We start from the raw sequence: 18,252 nt of genomic DNA on the forward strand, positions 1-18,252 counted from the left end.
GCCAACTGCATAAACCATTTTGTAATGATTGGCCTCTCCCCACATCCCAACGCACACGCACCACCACCACCCCAACAGTGTGCCAAGTGAGACATGTCTGCGGGGGCAGCAAAATGAAGGATGCAAGCCGCTAAAGTGAAAACAAATATTTGTTCATAGACTATTTTTCCATGCTATGTTGAAATGATGGCCAGTTTTCCAAGTGAGGAACCAGAAATGTGGACACACAGGAGGTTAAGCTCACTGACTAATCTTGAGATTGTGTGTGATTTTAAACAGAGGCCCTTCCCACCAAGAGAGAGATGTGCTATACTGCCAAGAGTATGTAGTGGTTAAAATCAAATAAAGTGATCTGATTATCCTGTCTATTGTCATGACCCACTTAGCCTTAATAGAAGGAATGATGAAGTCTGTGCGCACTGTTTTCACAGGACTGCACTGGAAAAGATGAGTTCAGTTGGAGTTAACGCCACAAATAAAAAGTCAATTAAATATGCTTCAGTGATTTCTCATGCGTTTTTTCGAACGCCTACTTTTCCTGTAGCATGGAAAGAGTTAATGCTGTTACCTACAGCGAGCCATGGGAAACCAAGACAGTTGGTCTTTGATGCAGCACAGTGTCTGGATTGGAGTGGATTGGATTAGTGTTGGTCTATTTTCGACTGTTGAATCAGCAGTTTAACTGTTAGTTTATAGCCATATTGTAGTCAGAGTAGTTTGTGTGTGTTGACAGTTTTATACTGTATATAAAGGTAGAGCTGACATAGCAAATCTCCAGTATTTCATGTCTTTCTTCATCTGTCTCTCTCTCTACTGTCTTTTTCTTCCTTACTATTTTCTGATGCCTCACAGATGTCTTCTAATTGAATTCCTCATTTATCTGACAGTAAAATCATGCTTCCTTCTTGAGTTAGAGTTTCCTGGGTTGCTGCCTGGTTGGTTGACTCCAGCATTCCCCTGTCCTCCTCCACTGTGATGGATCCCTGATGCCACGGGGACAGGACCAAGCTTAGGCCAAAGACTATTTGCTCCTTGAGAGGTAGGCTGACTGTCACCTAGGGATGGGTATCGTTTAGGTTTTATCCGATACCAGTACCAAACCGGTACTTTTGAAACGGTGCCGGTGCTTAAACGGTGCTCAAACCGGTGCTTAAAGAATGAATAACACAAACTTTGTCCAAAAACCTCTCATGTTTAGCTGCTTTTTTGTAAAAAGATAACAATGTTAGCCTTTTCTGCAGCTATAGGGGATTTATGGCATCACTCTTGGCTGGAAGCAGTGCTTAATCAATGAGGGGAAAAAAACCCACCAACCTTGTCCAAAAACCTCTCATGTTTAGCTGTTTCCCACTTTTTCTTTGGTCATTTTAGCCTTTTTGGCCAAGGTGAAGGGAGCATCTGCCATCAAACAAGAAGACAGCCACATGTAACTACGACGGTGTTTGCTAGTTCACCTTACATGCGTTAATGTAATAATGTGGTTAGCCTACTCAGCGTAAATTACACACGAACAACATGAAGCTACTCACGCAGAGAAGAACGGCTGCTGCTGCCATCATCATCCGTCATCATTTCTGCTACACTGGCAGGGCTAGGGGCCAAGACTCTACTCTTCGGGTTCTTGGGGGATGTTGCTAACTCCAGGACCGATAACAGGCACCACACCCGCAGTAGATGTGCTCGGTGTGAGGTCCTGCAGCAAGCTATCAAATACGGTGCATTTCTCCGCTATGCGTCGCCAGGTGTTTCATCAGATTTGAGGTGTTACCTCCTTTGACAGTATCACAGTATCAGCTTAAAGCACTTGTTGCAGGCTGCTGAGTTTGCATCTTTTGCTGTGAAGTACAGCCAGACTTTTGACCGCTTCGCCTTGGGCATTTTAATCTGTAGCTCTGCTCTAAAAAAACGTACGCACCTGGGCCCGCCTGCTACGCTTGCAAAGGTAAAATGATTGGCTGGAATCCAAAGTGTATGACATCTCAGGGAAATAAAGCACTGAAATGTGCGCTGCTTTTCGGTCTGGTTACTACCGTTTATGTCAGAACCGGTGCCATAATGGCACCGGATACCAGTACCCATCCCTACTGTCACCTTGTACAACAATGCCAGCACGTTCCAGTTTTCTTAATATCACTGCTAAAAATTAATAATTTTGACTGCTTGTGTATCAGTTGTGCAACAATATGATGTCTATCTGTAGTGCAGGTTGAGGCTGAGCTCTTATATTTACTGAGTGTCAGGAATCAGGTGACCTCATACTTTCCTAAGCTGATGACGATGATGGGGGAGTTCACTACTTAATGACACCTACATTTTTCACATTCTTCAGCAAGTTTGGGACAAATTTTATCTTTCTCTCAATGACTCACTCCCTCGACCTTTAATCGCATATCGTAATGCACAAAAACCGAGTCAATGAACTTTCCTAAATGTTGTCTGTAAGGGAGTCAAATGACATTAGAGTTGTGGTCAGAACTTTACATCCACTCATCATTGGCGCAAATGTCGTTTTGGTAGCCATCAACAAGCTTCTGGCACAATTATGACGGGATTTTCTCAAGACAATCAATAGAGTTTGTTTAAATTAGATAATTTCCTGGCACGGACTGAGCTTTTTAACTTTTTAGCCTGTTTTATCCATTTCAAAACCACCATTGTTCTGCTGGAACACCCAGTTGTTTTCAGAGTTTCAACCGCCCAGCTGTTGATTTGAGGTGAGGATGAAAACTCTGGACATAGTCCTTCTTGATCATTATTCCATCCACTTTGTCAAATGTACTGGTACCACTGGCAGCAAAGCAGAGCACAATGCTACCACCACCACCATGCATGCACTTGTGTAGTGTTCCTAGGTTTGAAAGCCTCCCCTTTGTCTCTTCTGATCATAAAACTTAGCTTGTCCATGTGAGCAGCTGCAAATTTCAATTGAGTTTGAAAGTGTCGGTTTTGGAGAGGCTTTCTTACTTGGTCGGAGCCTTTCAGTCCACGTGGATGTAAAACTCACTTCACTGGACAGTGACACTTTGTTCTAGCAGTTTCCACTTCATGGCAGACTTGAGTCTTGGGGGTTCCTGGTTTGTTCTCAAACATCTTAAAGAATTTCCTCTCATCTGAGTGTGACAGTTTGGTTCTTCTTCCAGACCCCAGCAAAGTGATGATACAACTTGCATGTAGTTCAGTTCTTTGAACTGACTATATATATGCTGTTCAAAGAACTGTACATACTGTTGTTTAGAAATGGATCAAAGCAACCGTTCCAACTTGTGTAAATTCTCCTTCTTAGACCTTCACTGAACTGCTTGGGCTGTCCCATTGTCTTGAGTATTGGTCAATACAATGAGTGCTGTCAAACAAATCTTTTTTATGCTGGCAAAGACAAACAGTTGTAGTCAATTATGATTACTAACAAGAAGTTAATTGGCCTTGGTCTTGTCAAGTTAAATGACATTGTAGAACTTCCAGCACCACTTGTTACCAAGTTTAAGAGTGTTTGTATGTATCTGAGCCTGTGTGTATATTGTGGTGATCATATGTGGAATAAAAAAAAATGATTGTAAACATTGTAAACTAGTAAACTGCACTGGAATGATTGTAAACGTCTGACCACCATTAACTAGTTTCAGAATTGTAACTATAGTACATCAATGTAACACTAATACATGAAAACACAGTGGGTAAAACCTATGTGTTAATTCACAACAGGTGTGTACTCTTTGGCATGTCATTGACAATTTCCATAACCACGGTGAATCAAGTTTCCTCACTGAGCTTTTTTTTAACACTTGATGTGATCACAGTACAAAGGAAATTTCCAGTGCTGCATGTCGGTGTGTTGAATGAATGGCTTTGCTGTGTGTGCTGTGTAAACTCGACCTCCATCTGTGGTTCCTAAAACAGGTAGAGCGCAGATGGCAGTATTGCATCTGACCGTGTTTTGACCCTGAAGATTAAAAAAATAAAACAAAGAAACACACACACATAGCATCATAAATCCAGGAAATAAGAAAGCATTTCATTGTCTATGAAAGCCAAATTAATGGGCAGAGACTGATTTGTTTTGTGTTGCGCTTTTCTTGGCCATGCAGAAAAGGAGGCAGATGAGTGATTAGGTTGGTGAGCTGTTCAGCAGCTGCCCTCCAACTATCAAATCTAACAGTACATCATTATACGAGGATTGCTTTTACAAGAGTGACTCAAAGCCTTACATCCATTTTAGATTAGATGATTAGATAATGCTTCTTAGATGGTTACAGACTCACTGATGGGATATTAATGCTAAGTTTAACTTCAGATCTGAATGACCTGTAATAGCATGTCTTTGATCAGGCGACACAGTACCTGCTTTAAAAAAAAACAGCTAAGTTTAAGTATATGGTCTGACCACGAGCCACAGAATGGCATGTCACTTCAGATAGGCGCCACTTGTAAGTCCAGACATATTACATCTGATGATCAGATCTCTTGTAGTTTCCACTCCAGATCAGATAAACCTGCATTTCACCTTTTACCTGGTGCCCTGAACCTGACGTCCGTCTGCAATGTGTTTGTTTAAAAGAGGAAAAAAACATTAGAACTAGTGATGTTGTGAACTCATTTAGACATCACAGCATACCACGTTGACTGCTTATCAGTACATAAATTATGCAACACGGAATACATGATGAAACTTTGATGTTAATGATTAAGAAGGTCTAGTTTGAGCACGCAAGGAGCAGCCTCACCCTAGCTGGCCCAGATGGATGTCTTGGAGAACAGGTCTGTTTTTAGACTTGTGTAATAAGTTTAACTCCGATTGTGGCTGCAAAGTACAGACACTTTTTTTTTCTAGTGCATTTAGTCCATAATGGCTGAACAAACAGTGTTGCATTTACAAGACTAGCATTATCAGCTATCCAGGAGATAACGCGGGGTGTTTTTACTGGAGGAGACAATGGGAAAGGAGGGCTCGGATAGAGAACCGAGGACTGAAGGGTGTGCCTATATGAGACCATTTTGAACTTGGAAATGTCTGGGTTTCTATACACCAGTATGATTAATCTCGCACACACACATGCACACACACACATGCACACACACACATGGCCAATGGGAGTGTGTGGGAACATTTCTGAGACCAATAGGAACCTTCAGTTCAATTACATTCTTCAAAGGCTTGCTCCCTTGAGACACAAGGTATATGTTCTTAATAGCAAAAAAAGAGATAGCTGCATAAACCTATATCTTTATTTAATATACCCCCGGGGTTTGTTCCAGACCCAGTAATGCAGTTTACAGTTGCTTGTGAATTGGTACATTGACATTCCAGTTCTTGTTCTCAGGCCCTCACGCTGGTCTCCACATGGCCATCCCCTGGGTCAGCCCCCTGCCACAGCGCAGCCATAAACTGAATCCAGTTCAAGTTTTTTTTACTCGAGGGCTGAGAGAGGACTGAAACGTCCTAAACTTGTAATCTTATTTGGAACTGAGGAGATCTATACATAAAATCACAAAATATTACTTTAGGTTTGAGTTCAAAATCTGGTGAGAATGGTTTGGGGTGGGGCTGGTGGGCGTTTGCTTTCACTGATTTAAGTTAAATTATTACAATGCAGTTACCAAAACAGAGAGAGTCACTGGGTTATTTTTTTGTTTTACACTAAATTACATTTATAAATAATATTTGTTTGGTTTCTTTTATCGTTTTTCTCAGCTGCCTTTGCTTATTTCTTGAATGGTCTCTCAAAGTTTTCAGAAGAACATTTAACATATAAATCTTTTGTTTCACTTTGTATATCAGACAGAACATCTCTCATTCTTTCTTATCATTTGCAACTGTTTTAGGGCATTATGGCAAATGACTCAGAACAGCCATCTGCAGTTGAACAACAATGTCTTTGTGATCAAAATAGATTATGTCTGTACCAGCTGAATTGTTTTACTGTCCAAAATATGATAGAACTGCCTATCTAATTATCAAAATCTCTGGAGCCCGTATGTGAGTCATGAGTGTGAGTATTAAAAAATATATTTTAGACCTAGAGAGCCAAAGAATTACAGTAGTCTGTGAATGCAGACAAGCCTGCTGATATAGACATTTTACTGCTACCAATGGAAGAGGAGGAAAGGAAGGATGCGTGGCAGTGCAGCAAGACAACAGAAGATAGTGCAGAGGATGGACGCAGTGTAGCAACGGTTTATTCCTGTTACAGGCAAGGCAAGGCATTAGGCTCAGATCGATGAGAATATATGGTCACAGGGACCAGGAGCAACAGGTTGTCCAGTGATTTCCAGCATTGATGCACACAATATATTGTGCATGCATTCTTTGTTCCATGGTGTACTGATGCGAAATTTAAGGCTGTTTTTCTGTTACTGCTGGTGTAGTTTGCTGTATTTTCTTTACCGGAGGACAAATATTATCGTATCATCCAAATTAGAATCGAAAACCTCATGCTCTTAAAATCATATCATATGTGTCTGTGGAAAGAAAAAGTGTAGCAAGACTTTTAGGTGATTGGAAGATGAGGAACACAATAATTTTCACTGTCATACTGACTAAATAGATAAACATTTTGAACAGCTGCGTTTAGACAATGCCAAAAGACTTTGTACTTTTAGTGTCAATTATTTATTTTAAAATGTAATTAATTTTGACGCATGAAAAATTGAGTTGAGATCTTTTGGAAATATTGTGAGGTGTGTGACGAAGCAATTGAGGAAAACTATAATAACACCAACATATTTTCATCTTGGTCAAAACATCTGCAGTGGAAATATATCTTTAAATAACTGTGGAAATAGCCCTTCATGGAAGAAAGCATTATAGCTAATTAGCTGTTGTGGACCAAGTCATTAAATTAAATTAAAAATGTATTTATATAGCGCCAACAGCAGCCACTTCAAGGTACTTTAAACTGTAAGGTAAAGACCCTACAATAATACAGAGAAACCCTCTGTGAGAAAGTCAAAGGAGCTTGCAAAGTGAGAAAGCACTTGGGGTCTGTGGGAAGGAAAAACTCCCTTCTAAGAGGAAAGAAGAAGCAGGCTCGGGGATGGTCAGTGGTGACCAGTTGGGGTGGTCTTATTTCAACATTGTCCTACATTGTTATTGCAAGCAACAGCATGCATAAATGTGGAAAATACCAAAGTTGCCAGTAAGTCTGAGCATTTGTCACAGAGATTCAAGTTAATTGCTTGGTTTCCACTCTTTCACTCGTTTATTGGCCAGACTGTCATTAGGTTCTTTTATCTTTGGCCTGACCATGTTAGTCCACATTTTTTGGCAAATACCATGACAATAGCTGGCTGCATGTGTTTATTTTTCACACAGACACAACAGAGTATAGGGGGTATTTTAATAAGCTAGCTGCCATGTTAGCAATGCTAAACGACAGTTCGCGTTCAACTTTAGTCAAGAAAAAAAGAAAAAGGGTGTACTTACTGCAATTTTCAGTGCAAGGATTAGCACTCTGCAATTCTAAAACAGCTGATCCAAAAATATTGGTCCTTGGTTTTGTTGAGGAAAGCATATTTTTTAACTTTTCCAATTCTTTGCACATTCATTCATACATCCATTCCAGTAGTTTCAACCATCTCCTGCCAGAAATTTGCTGACATATATGACTCCTTACTTATATTGAGGTAACTATTATTACTCTCACACTTATAACTCACAAATCACTGTGAAAATGTAGCCAGAAATGTTACTGAAACTGGCACTGAAAAAGCTAATCACAATAGCTGTGGGCTACATCAAAATTTAGCTACATTTCCAGGCAGGTGCATGGCGGGTTACAGTGCAGATTATCTCATGGGGTTTCAGAGGGATTTGTAGTTATGATATACCGTACTGTGGTTTAGATTTAACATAGAAGTATAAATTATCTGTGTGAGTTCAATAATAGTGCTATTATGATATTCATATAGTAAAAGTGACCAGAGCTGGGAAGAAACAAAGTACAAATACTTTGTTTTTGTACTTAAGAATACATTTTTAGGTATCTGTAATTTACTTGAGTAGTTTTTTTTCTGACAGTTTTTAAATTTTGCTCCCTAGATTTTTAAACAAATATCTGTAATTTCTACTCCTTACATTTTCAAAACAGGATCGCTACTTTAGGCTTAACGGTTAAGAGGGGAGGTATTATTTTACATCAATGCAAGCCTTTAAAGGGAACATGAACATGTGTTATATATAAATGCTCATTTAAATCATGAAGCCCTGCTCTCAAAAACTGAGATAGCTGTAACATTGTTTGTGAAGCTGGATTTGGAAAGTTTTAAAAACATATTAAGTACCATCTTCTGTCAATACACAAGGTGACATCATCTGCTTGATTGGCGAGTGGCGGGTAATGGACTTAGATTAGTTGAAGTTAGCTAACTAGCGACAGAATCGAGAACTCAAAGGAAAATAAGGACACTAAAACAAAAAATACGTTTAAGGGGAGCACTTGTGGCTGTCCCTGGCGGCAACAATGGGTTTGATGTTAAGGAACCAAAGATATACTGTCCACTTTCTCTGTCTCTGTTCACTGTTTCACTAGCTGCACTCAAACGGGAAAATCCACCTGTTAGTCGTAATGTTCAGGTTTGTAAAGCACTAAATAAGAACAGTGTGGAGGAGAGCCTAGTTGAGTCAGGTGACGAGTTGTTCACCAGACCAACAAGCTGGAGTCAGATTTAAATATAAGGACTCTCAGTGGTATTTGATAAACTGGACATTTGAAGTTTACATGTAAGTCCTCGTGTTTTTAATTCAGATAGCCACCCCCAGACTACATGTCTGGGTGGCTGTAGCTCAGGAGGTAGAGCATACTGATCGGAAGGTTGGTGGTTCGATCTCTGGCTCCTCCAGTCTGCATGGCAAGATACTAACCCCAAGTTGCTCTCCGATGCATCCATCGGAGTATGAATGTGTTTGAATGTTGTTAGAAAAGCCTTCAGTTTAGAGTCAGTGCTTGAGAGAATGTGTTAGATTTGTATTGTTGATTGTCATTTATGCTTAGAAATATTTACTTATATATGCTTAGAGTTTTGTAATTAGTTGTAGATTGGTAGAGGTTTTGATCCTTGATAGTCTGCAAACTTTGTGTGTATTAGACAGCACTTTGGGAGCATGAGAGGTCATACCGTGTCTTATTGTTTTATGGTAGGATTAACGTAGCTACGTCTGTTCTAGTCTAAGTGCTCTTTGTTTAGATGAACTGCAGGACTTCCTCACCGTGTTATCTAGGATGAACCATCTAGGGTGAGGGGGAGGCTACCCTCTTCCTGACCAAGGATGTTTAACCCTTTGATCAGCAACACACACACACACACACACACACACACACACACACACAGGCAAGGTACTCTTTGTTTGTATGTAGACGTCGTATGTTAATGAACCTATGCATATTCATGTAACCTCAATAAAAGGGCAGTGTTACAGGAGGACGGACGAGACCAACTGGAGTCAAGCGGTTGTCCGGTTCTCTCCCGTGCACGAGTAACATGAAGAACTTTGCCTATTTGTGTCTTGCTTAGCAGTGTAATTATATTGTCTTAACGTTCCAGCGAATAGGTTTATGCTACAAACCTAACAGAATGGGTGTGATTGGGTGAATGTGACATGTTGTATACAGTGCTTTGAGTACTCTGGGAGAGTAGAAAAGCGCTGAATCAGTCCATTTACCACGTAACATTATGTTTTTTCATATTGCAAAACCTTCTGCAAAAGACAGATTGAGGTAGAGTAACTGAGTTATTTAAAGATTGCATGAAAATACTCTACAGGTTAGTGCAGAATAAACGGGTTAGTATGCTGTACCATGATGGATTTAGATCAGCTGATCACAGCCTGTACATTAAGAAAATCTACTGAAGCTCTCAATGGAAATTATTGTGCATTATGATTCTTCTCCCCATGCTGAGCCATTTCATTTAGGCATCCCCCACGTGCTGAACCCCTACTCGTTTTCTGTTTAGAGACAAAGTCACCCTCTACAATGTAGGCAACTGGAAACTGAGCTCTTTTTTGTTTACTCTCCTTCTTTTTCTCTGCTCATGTTCTGGTTATCTGATTCAAGCTGAGAATATTTATTAGACGACATTCATTACTGTGTGTCTCCTTTTTGGGTATTTGTGTGAGTGTTTGTATATGTTAGTGTGTAAGGTCAGGTCTTAGACTCCACCTCTCTGTTAGAACATCTCAGGCTCCCCCAGGTGTGGGGGCCTATTTGCCATTGCCACACTCCCTCCCAGGTACTGATGCCCCACCCTCTGTCGGGCCCCTGCTTGGGGGTGGGGTGCTTCTGGGTCTCGGGTTTCTAGCCCCAGACCTCAGTCTGCTCTGGTGTAGCCAGCTGCTGGCAGAGCCTCCAGGCTGGTCGCCACAGCCCCCCGGGGCTTCTGCACTCTGGCTGCTGGATGACCTCCCCCAAGACTCTCTTCTGCTCTTCTCTATCTGGAGGCTGCAGTTGTCCCTGTAGTGATAATCCTGGGGCTCTCATGCTCTGGGGGGCCTAGGAAAATCTGGGGCCCAGGTCTCCTCCATGCCTGCTTCAGGTCTTGTGGGGCTGTAGCCTCCCACACCCACTATTAGACACTTACATGGAGAAACCTACACAAGCGTGCTCACGCACACACAGGTGTGCACACAGGTACTCGCAGACACACACTATCTTGGGCAGCTGCTGCCTCTAAAAATATCTTGTATTATTAGTGCGCTGTTCAGTAGTATTGTCATTGTTATTAATGTATATGATAGTTGTTGCTGTGGTCTGTCTGCTGGTTTTTTTCCTCTCAGCAGGTGTTGAAGCAGATTCACATTGTTTGTACTCTCTCTCCCCTTCTCTCTCTCTCTCTCCCCCTTTTCTTCTATTTTTCTCTCCTTCTGTTAACTTTCTCCCCAAATTTAGACTAAAATAAAGTTTTTATTTCCATCAACTAATATGATTTTATGATTACATTAACATAACAAGTTTCAGTTAGCTTTGCATAAAACTAGCTGGTAGAAACGACCTCCAAAGAAGAACTTAAAGAAATCCAGGGGCTTTTCTTTCCAAGCTTCTTAGACCTCCAAAGAGCGACTTTCTTACTTTGAGTACATTTCAGAGCCTGTACCTTTTCACTTTTACTTGAGTAAAGAAGTTGAATCAGTACTTAAGCTTTTACTGGAGTATTTTTTTTAACACTAGTATCTTTACCTCTACTTAATTACAGAATGTCTGAACTTTCGCCACCTCTGACAGTGATTTTGCCTGAATTGTATATGAGGCAAAACGAATATTACAGTTAATCAGATGCACATTTTGTTTGTAGACTCCTCTTTTGGGAGTCTACACACAAAACGAAAGCTGGAATTGGACAACGGCACTGAGCAGAAGTGACTTTAAGCCAAATGATCTGTCTGCAGCTGACATTTTAGCTCAAACTTTGAAAGAACTGAACAGACAACTGTTTTAAACAAGGGAATTATCCTGCCAGCTTCACCTTTTACAGTCAGTTGATGCATTCAGCTGACTGTAATTGTAGTATGGTTTCTGCATGTTTAAATTGCAATTGAAAACAAATGTATATATGTATATTTTGTTTTGTAAATATGTAAAAATATAACCATTCCTACTAGAAATGCATTTAGATCATGATACTCTTACCTAATTTGAAAGAATTTGCTCAAGAAAAGCAAACATTAAAAAAAGTACTTTCAGCCTGAGTCATATTATGAGAACTAATGACACTCTTGCACAAGTGTAGCTCTGCAAGCAGCTGTGTTGTCACAGATAATCAGTGTTTCACTTTCCCCAGATCGGTTATGACTCTCAAACCATAACACACATTTGAAGACTGCTGTGTTTGTGATTAAAACTACAGCTAAGTCAAACGCTTCCATCTGACAGTTACGGGTCTCAACTATCTCTCTATCTTTCTATCTACTGTTAAAGGTGTGTATAACATGTGCGAAAGTAATAAATTATACCTTAGACAGTGTGCCTTGCACCTTTGGGTCTGTTATGGTTATTTATTTAAGTATGATCACATCTCTGGAGAGAAGCTGATAGCTCCTCGGGATTACATCACGCTAATGGCTGTGATGACATTGACAGTGACATAGTGGCACACAGCCACAGTGCAGCTCACTCCGAGTCTCCTCATGATAATTGGAAGGATTACAGGACATATTAGATGTTCCTGATTAGATTTGTAAATGGTAAGCTCGCACAGCTTGTTCTCCAGAGACTGCATATTAGCCAGTAATAAACTGGGTAACGGTGGTCTATAAGTGCGCCGTCTCAGTCGAACCAGAACGCCAGATCTTCTCCCTCTGCGTCGGCGTTTGCGGCCTCCAGGGCCAGAGAACAAAGGCGTCTCAGGTGAGATGAATGGGGGGTCTGCAAACGGAGCGTCCGTGTTGCAAAACTTGAACTCCGGAAAGTTATAAGAAAGACCGTCTTTTATGTCCAGTAAGGTTTGTCGGTCGTACACAAGGAGACAAGTGCTGCTCGTGAAAAAATAAAGGAAAAGTAAAATTAAACACAGAAGAAAGCCGTTGCTTGGGGGAGCTCGCGACGAGGCTGCCATACTCGGCGCCATCTTGAACATTTGATATCTTTAGTATGTATCTACATTGTAGAAAGTAATAAAACTAAAGAAAAACCATTAAATGAGAAGGTGTGTCCAAACCTTACACTGGTAGTGTATATCACAGGTGCAGTGTTATCTTTATTTTTTCCTTTCTCTGAACCTACATCTTAGGAGCACAACATAGACTATATTTATAATGAAATTTTTATTATTATCTATTGAAGTGAAGATATAAAAAAATATATATATATATAGTGTATGGTTACTTTGCAAACTTGCTATTAAAAAAAAAAAAAAAAAAAAAGAAGAAAAAAAAAGAAAAAGAAAAAAAAGATTTGTAAATGGTGTTTTGAGGATATTTAATTGACCTATATAGGAGCTATTGTCATAGCAGAGAAGCTTTGGAAGAAGTAATGCTGACTGTGTACTTAATGCTGTCAGCAACCAAAGGCTGACCATTTTTGGTTTTATGCTGGCAAATAACATTAATGAAGTGATGGTGTTCTTTTCTCCCTTAGGTCAGAGGCCAGCACATACAGTGGGCTAAATTATGTCTTTGAGGTGAAGTGAACTTTCTTTTGCTTCCACTTTTGCGGTGACTCGACTTCGTGCAGGGCACTGAGCCCAATCTCATACTTCATTAATCCTTTCCCAGCCCGATGCTGGCTACTACCAGCGATCTATTGGAACAGAGGTTATTTCAAATTGTCACCACTTTACCCGGCCTTCTGGCACTATGATTTATAATCCACCACAGCCCAGGAAAAACACGAGAAAATTGCTTCTATGTGGTTTACTTTGACAACGTCTGTTGACTTCTAAAGGAGACAAACACATCCCTCTTTCATACAGTAGTTAATAGCTGGAGTCAATGATTTATTGAACTGGGTCAGCTGAGAGAAACAAAATCCTTTAAGTTTCCAGAATCCTTTTATTTAAAGCCAGAGAGTATTCCTCCATATTTCCTCTGGATCAATCTTATCTGTCCTCTTGATGAAAATGAGTTTAAAACATGGAGACAAACACTGGCTTCCAGAGACTCAGGTTCACACAGCAGTGCCAGGGGTTGAGGTAATCGGGTTCCCACAATACCCACAATAACATACGCCAAGTTATTTGTTATTCAAACATAGTCGATTACCTATGTTTAGTAAGTGATTATACTGGATATACAACCTCAGTAAATACCACAGGTCACCACCTCCCTGTGCTGCCTTTAGTGAACAAGGCGGCATTTAATCAACTTTGACACTTGCAAGACATTATGACAACTTTACTAATGGGTACTTGTTCCTCGTGGATGAAACTCAAAGTATAATAGCAGTTTATTAAAACTTTAGCCCTGTTTGGTTGTGTTGGCCAACATTTCTATCGGTCGCATCAGCAAAGCAGTTGCGGAGATCTGAAAATGGGGTTTAATTAGAAGAAAAAAACACAATCAGTTTGTTAGACAGTTTCGGTAGATAATCTAAACCACTTTGTCTGAAGGCACAAAAATTTCTCTTAAAATGCCGCAATCTCTATGCTGAGTAATGAAGGTCCAAGCTGGATGGATTTCACTGTTAAATCAGGGAATCTCTGTCTGTCTGTCTGTCTGTCTGTCCTCCCTATCTTGGGAACTGTTAATCTTATTCACGTCAAACTTGGCACTTGTACTCATGGGAAACTGAGTGCAGTACTTAGTTTAAGGTTGTTTGGATGAGAGTTGGTCCCTTTTTGGGGCCTTGCTCCCTGTTCACTCATCATCCCTATTGCTTGGCAAAAATATGATGTCATATAACGATATTATGGTTCCGACGGTATTATAGGCACATATGCTAGATTTGTGACCTGACAGATATGATTGTACTCCTCGGTGATCTCATAATGTCACCAATTCAGGGGGGAAATTGTTTATAAATAATCCTTCCTTGCCTAGGACTTCCTCCATTTGCTGGCACTACCATGCCAGTGACAGTAGACACGCACTTAAAGTTGTTTTATGATATTACTGTGACCCTGTGACTGCTCTGTCTGACCTCCTTTTATTAATGTGTTCAGTTTAAGAGTAATGTCATCAATCTTACTAAAAGATGTCCAAATAAAATCTATGAGGTGCAGTAAGAAAGTTGCTTGATTCCACCCAGAAAAAGTGAACACCTGCCTAATTTACATTCAACAGATCGTTTTGGAGATCTTGTCAAAATGAATTCATTTAACGAATACAGTAAAGTACTGTCCAATTATAATCCACCCTACAATACCATATGGAAAGCATCACATTTAACTGACCTCCCCAGACCTCAACATTACTGAAGCAGTGCAAGATCATCTTTATAGAGAACAAAACAAAAGGCAGCCAACATCCAAAGAAGAAGAGCTTTAAATGTCATTAAGAAGCCTGGAGAACTATTCCTGAAGACTACTGCTGTCTATGAGAGTGCAGGCTGTGCTGAAATGGAAAGGTGGCCATATCAAATATTGATTGTCAAGCTCATTTTTGCCTTATATACTGTATTTGAATGTATGTTTGTATGTATTTGCACAACTACTTGTCATTTTCCTAACAAAATATAAAGAAACAAGAAGTGGCTCAAAACTTTTGCTGTATATTGTAAAGACCCAGAACTACTGACGTGGCTAATCAAAAGGAAACCTTGCATTGCTCTCCTGCTCTCATTTTCTTTCTGCAATGTAACAAAACAAGGCAACTCTGAAACGTCAGGCTAAACTCAGGACTTAATGCTGTAATCTAAACAGCACTGACAGTGCCAGTCTTGAATAACATTAAACATCATCATCATCTCATTGGCATATGAGGTAATATATCATTGCAGCAGTTTTTTTCATATTATTTTGTCAGTTTTCCCAAAGTAACAGCTGTAATAATTAATTTATTCAGCAGAACTCTCGGTTCTATTTTAATAGTTAAAGCCCAACACTCGTGTTGGTTATGAAAATACTTTACCTTCCAACTTTGACTAATTTTTTGATGTCTGGAATTGTAGAAGTAGAACGGAGTCCAGCTGGGTAAGCAACAGGAGCATTTCTAAAACTGCCACAAAGACGTTGGTGAGTAAAAGTCTGATTATAAATGTATTCACTTTAATGGTGGTATTGGTATGGTTTTATTTGATTTGGAAAATCTAAAAATATATCATATATCTTTACTTTTTTTTAATCTACAATTTCTGGGTTCCCTTGAAAAATGTCCAGGAGCGCAGATAAAAAAAAAACTAGACTTTAAGCAGGAGAAAGCATTATCCTCCTACTCGCTCTCAGTTGTTATTTCAGTCTGGACGGCTTCGCCTGCCAGAAAGCTGTGTGTTATTTTGGAGGCCAGAGATGAGATGGCAGGCTCAGGAAACATTGCTGATGCGTATGACAACCCGCTCAATACCTGCTTCATTTCACACCATCCATCTCATTTTACAGTGACTGGTCATTTGTCTTATGTTTGTCAACCTTTCCCTTCATCCAGGCATAAAGTGGGCTTCGACTGAGCCTCCTTTTGAGAGAACTATGATCTGCACGTACGCTAAGAGTGTCCGGTGAGAGATGACTTATTTATTATGCAATTAGTTAGAGGTTAGGGTAATTGGTTTGCTGTCTTAACAGGATTTTGTTGGTCCTGTGACTGAAGGTACAAGTCAACACAATAAATGACTTGATTTTGGGGAAGTTACTAGCATTTAACAGAAGAGAAGAAATCTGACTCAAAGTAAAATTAGCATATCTGTACACTGTGTACTTGTAGCTTTGCTGTTTAAAGATTTACTGCATAAACTCCCGGATTACCTCATGATAGCATTTATCTCTCTAATGATGGTTAGTAAATCAATCAGCAGGCAGCTTGAGAAACTTTAATGTTAAGTAGAAGTGATTTACATTTTCTCTGAGTAAATCTCAATTCAGTTACATTCAGTTACATACTGCTCTCTGATGGGTTTAGGTGTTTTACTTAATTTAATGATATACTCCTCTGATATTGCAGCGGGTTGCTAATTGGATGGTATAATTATTGCTTTTCATTAGTGCGGGTGGTTTATGAACAATTGTTAAAGTAAAAATTAAAAATAGGCTCCGTCAGACATTTATTTGTTTTGCAGTGAAGTGTGATAATTGCTTATAGAGTAGTACACATCAGTTATAATTGATTCATATAAAGATTAATATAAGGTAATTATAGCAAGTCCATGTCAGTTGGTCAGAAGAAAGTGGGCTATTGCTGCCTCTCAGCTCAAAACCAACAAACAACAACACACTTGCCAGTTCCTCCTGACCTCACGGCAGTTTCAGTCCTGGAGATGACGCATTTTGTTACTCTTGCTCCTGCGGGTTATTCATTTCCATTTGATTGTTTTTCATTACTTTTGCAAATGGTTTTGTCCACTCTTTACAAGCAGCAAAAAAGTTTACACAAAAGGAGATTTGAAACTACAGAAAAAAATCCCTAAAAACCAAAAAACATGTAATCTTCCTCCTGCAGTGAATTTCATGTATTAGAAACTTGCAGTTATAGATAACCTGAGTAGCAAACTGATTGGTGTTAAGATTACTTTAATCTTAACACCAATCATCATAGCCCAACTAGAAGTCCACTTAGGCGGCTCTCATGTTCTCATGAGCTGTTTTAGGACACTTTTCCATTTAGCTTATCAGACGATCCTACCACGGGATTCAGTAAATGAGCAAGTTTGTGCAAGCGTATACATGTATGGAAACTGGGCGAGATAGGACATTAAATTAGAGCCAAAGAGGCGGAGATTTTGTAACTTTTTCAACAGAATTCTTTTTTGATTGCCTTGACGATCTCTATTTTGCAGTAGCTTTTTTGTCAGTTGATAAATCGGACCATGAAAGCATTGCGTACAGTTGTAAGGCAACTATATAAAAAAATCACCTAAAACTTAAACAGCACTTAGAAATGTAGCAGTATTTTTATGCACAGCTTGAAATGACACAAACCAAACCCCCGCTGTCTCATGTATCAGTGCTTTCATATCCATTTCGCTGTTGTTAGTCCCGCTCGGTGTCCCCCATGGGGCTCCGAGGTCAGGCACAAGGACTCTGCTGACCTCCTCATTAGTGTGAAACTACAAACCACCAGAGGTTTGTAGTACATCTGACGAATGCAGCCCGCTGTGCCAGAGTTAGTTTAAAAGTGGGGAGGATATCATATTCATTCCCTCTAGGGAACGAGCAACTTTATTTTCTACTACAGAAAGTGGAGTCTAAATCCAGTGTGAACTTTCCACACAAAAAATAATTACATCGGAGCTCCACACTGCCAAAGGTTTCAGTTATAAGCAGCACTGCTGACGTTGTTTCGGTGCTTTTGTTTTTCCTTATTTTGGTCAGCGAATAAAAAACAATAGCAACGCTTGCATTTAAACAGCAGCTGGAATTCACTTAAGCAGATAGCTCGCATATTTTGATGATAAAGCCAAAGAAATTCAATCAGGAGCATTTCAAATATTGATAAAGTGGTAATAAAAATGCATTTTTTCCCCCAAAGCCACTGATGACTCAGTGTTGCTGAGCTTATAATAATAACAATGATAATATCAATAAAGGTGAATTAAGACAAACTTATGAGTAGTGAGGAAAGACTGAAAGGTGACGTATGACATCACATACCATGCTACTACAGTGCTGTGCATAAAACAGGGCCTGGGACAAAGGCAACATAAAGGATAAAGTGATGAAGAGAAAGAATAAGAAGGG

General features: G+C 39.8%; 1 long non-coding RNA gene across 2 annotated transcripts in view; it reads left to right on the forward strand.

Moving 5' to 3' along the window:
- Positions 1-16,070, forward strand: part of LOC146696759 (uncharacterized) — a 48,452-nt gene extending 32,382 nt beyond the window's left edge. The window contains exons 2-5 of one of the 2 annotated variants that reach the window (XR_014923329.1): positions 915-1,039; positions 15,534-15,597; positions 15,808-15,904; positions 16,007-16,070. This is a non-coding gene — a long non-coding RNA (uncharacterized LOC146696759). The remainder of the gene's footprint in view (positions 1-914; positions 1,040-15,533; positions 15,598-15,807; positions 15,905-16,006) is intronic. The other variant, XR_014923330.1, reaches the window with a different exon arrangement.
- The last annotated feature ends 2,182 nt before the right edge of the window (positions 16,071-18,252 follow it).

Source organism: Copadichromis virginalis, linkage group LG12, assembly GCF_057382275.1.
Source record: "Copadichromis virginalis isolate Kocher_CV1m ecotype Utaka linkage group LG12, C_Virginalis_male_GT1.1, whole genome shotgun sequence".
NCBI lineage: Eukaryota > Metazoa > Chordata > Actinopteri > Cichliformes > Cichlidae > Copadichromis > Copadichromis virginalis.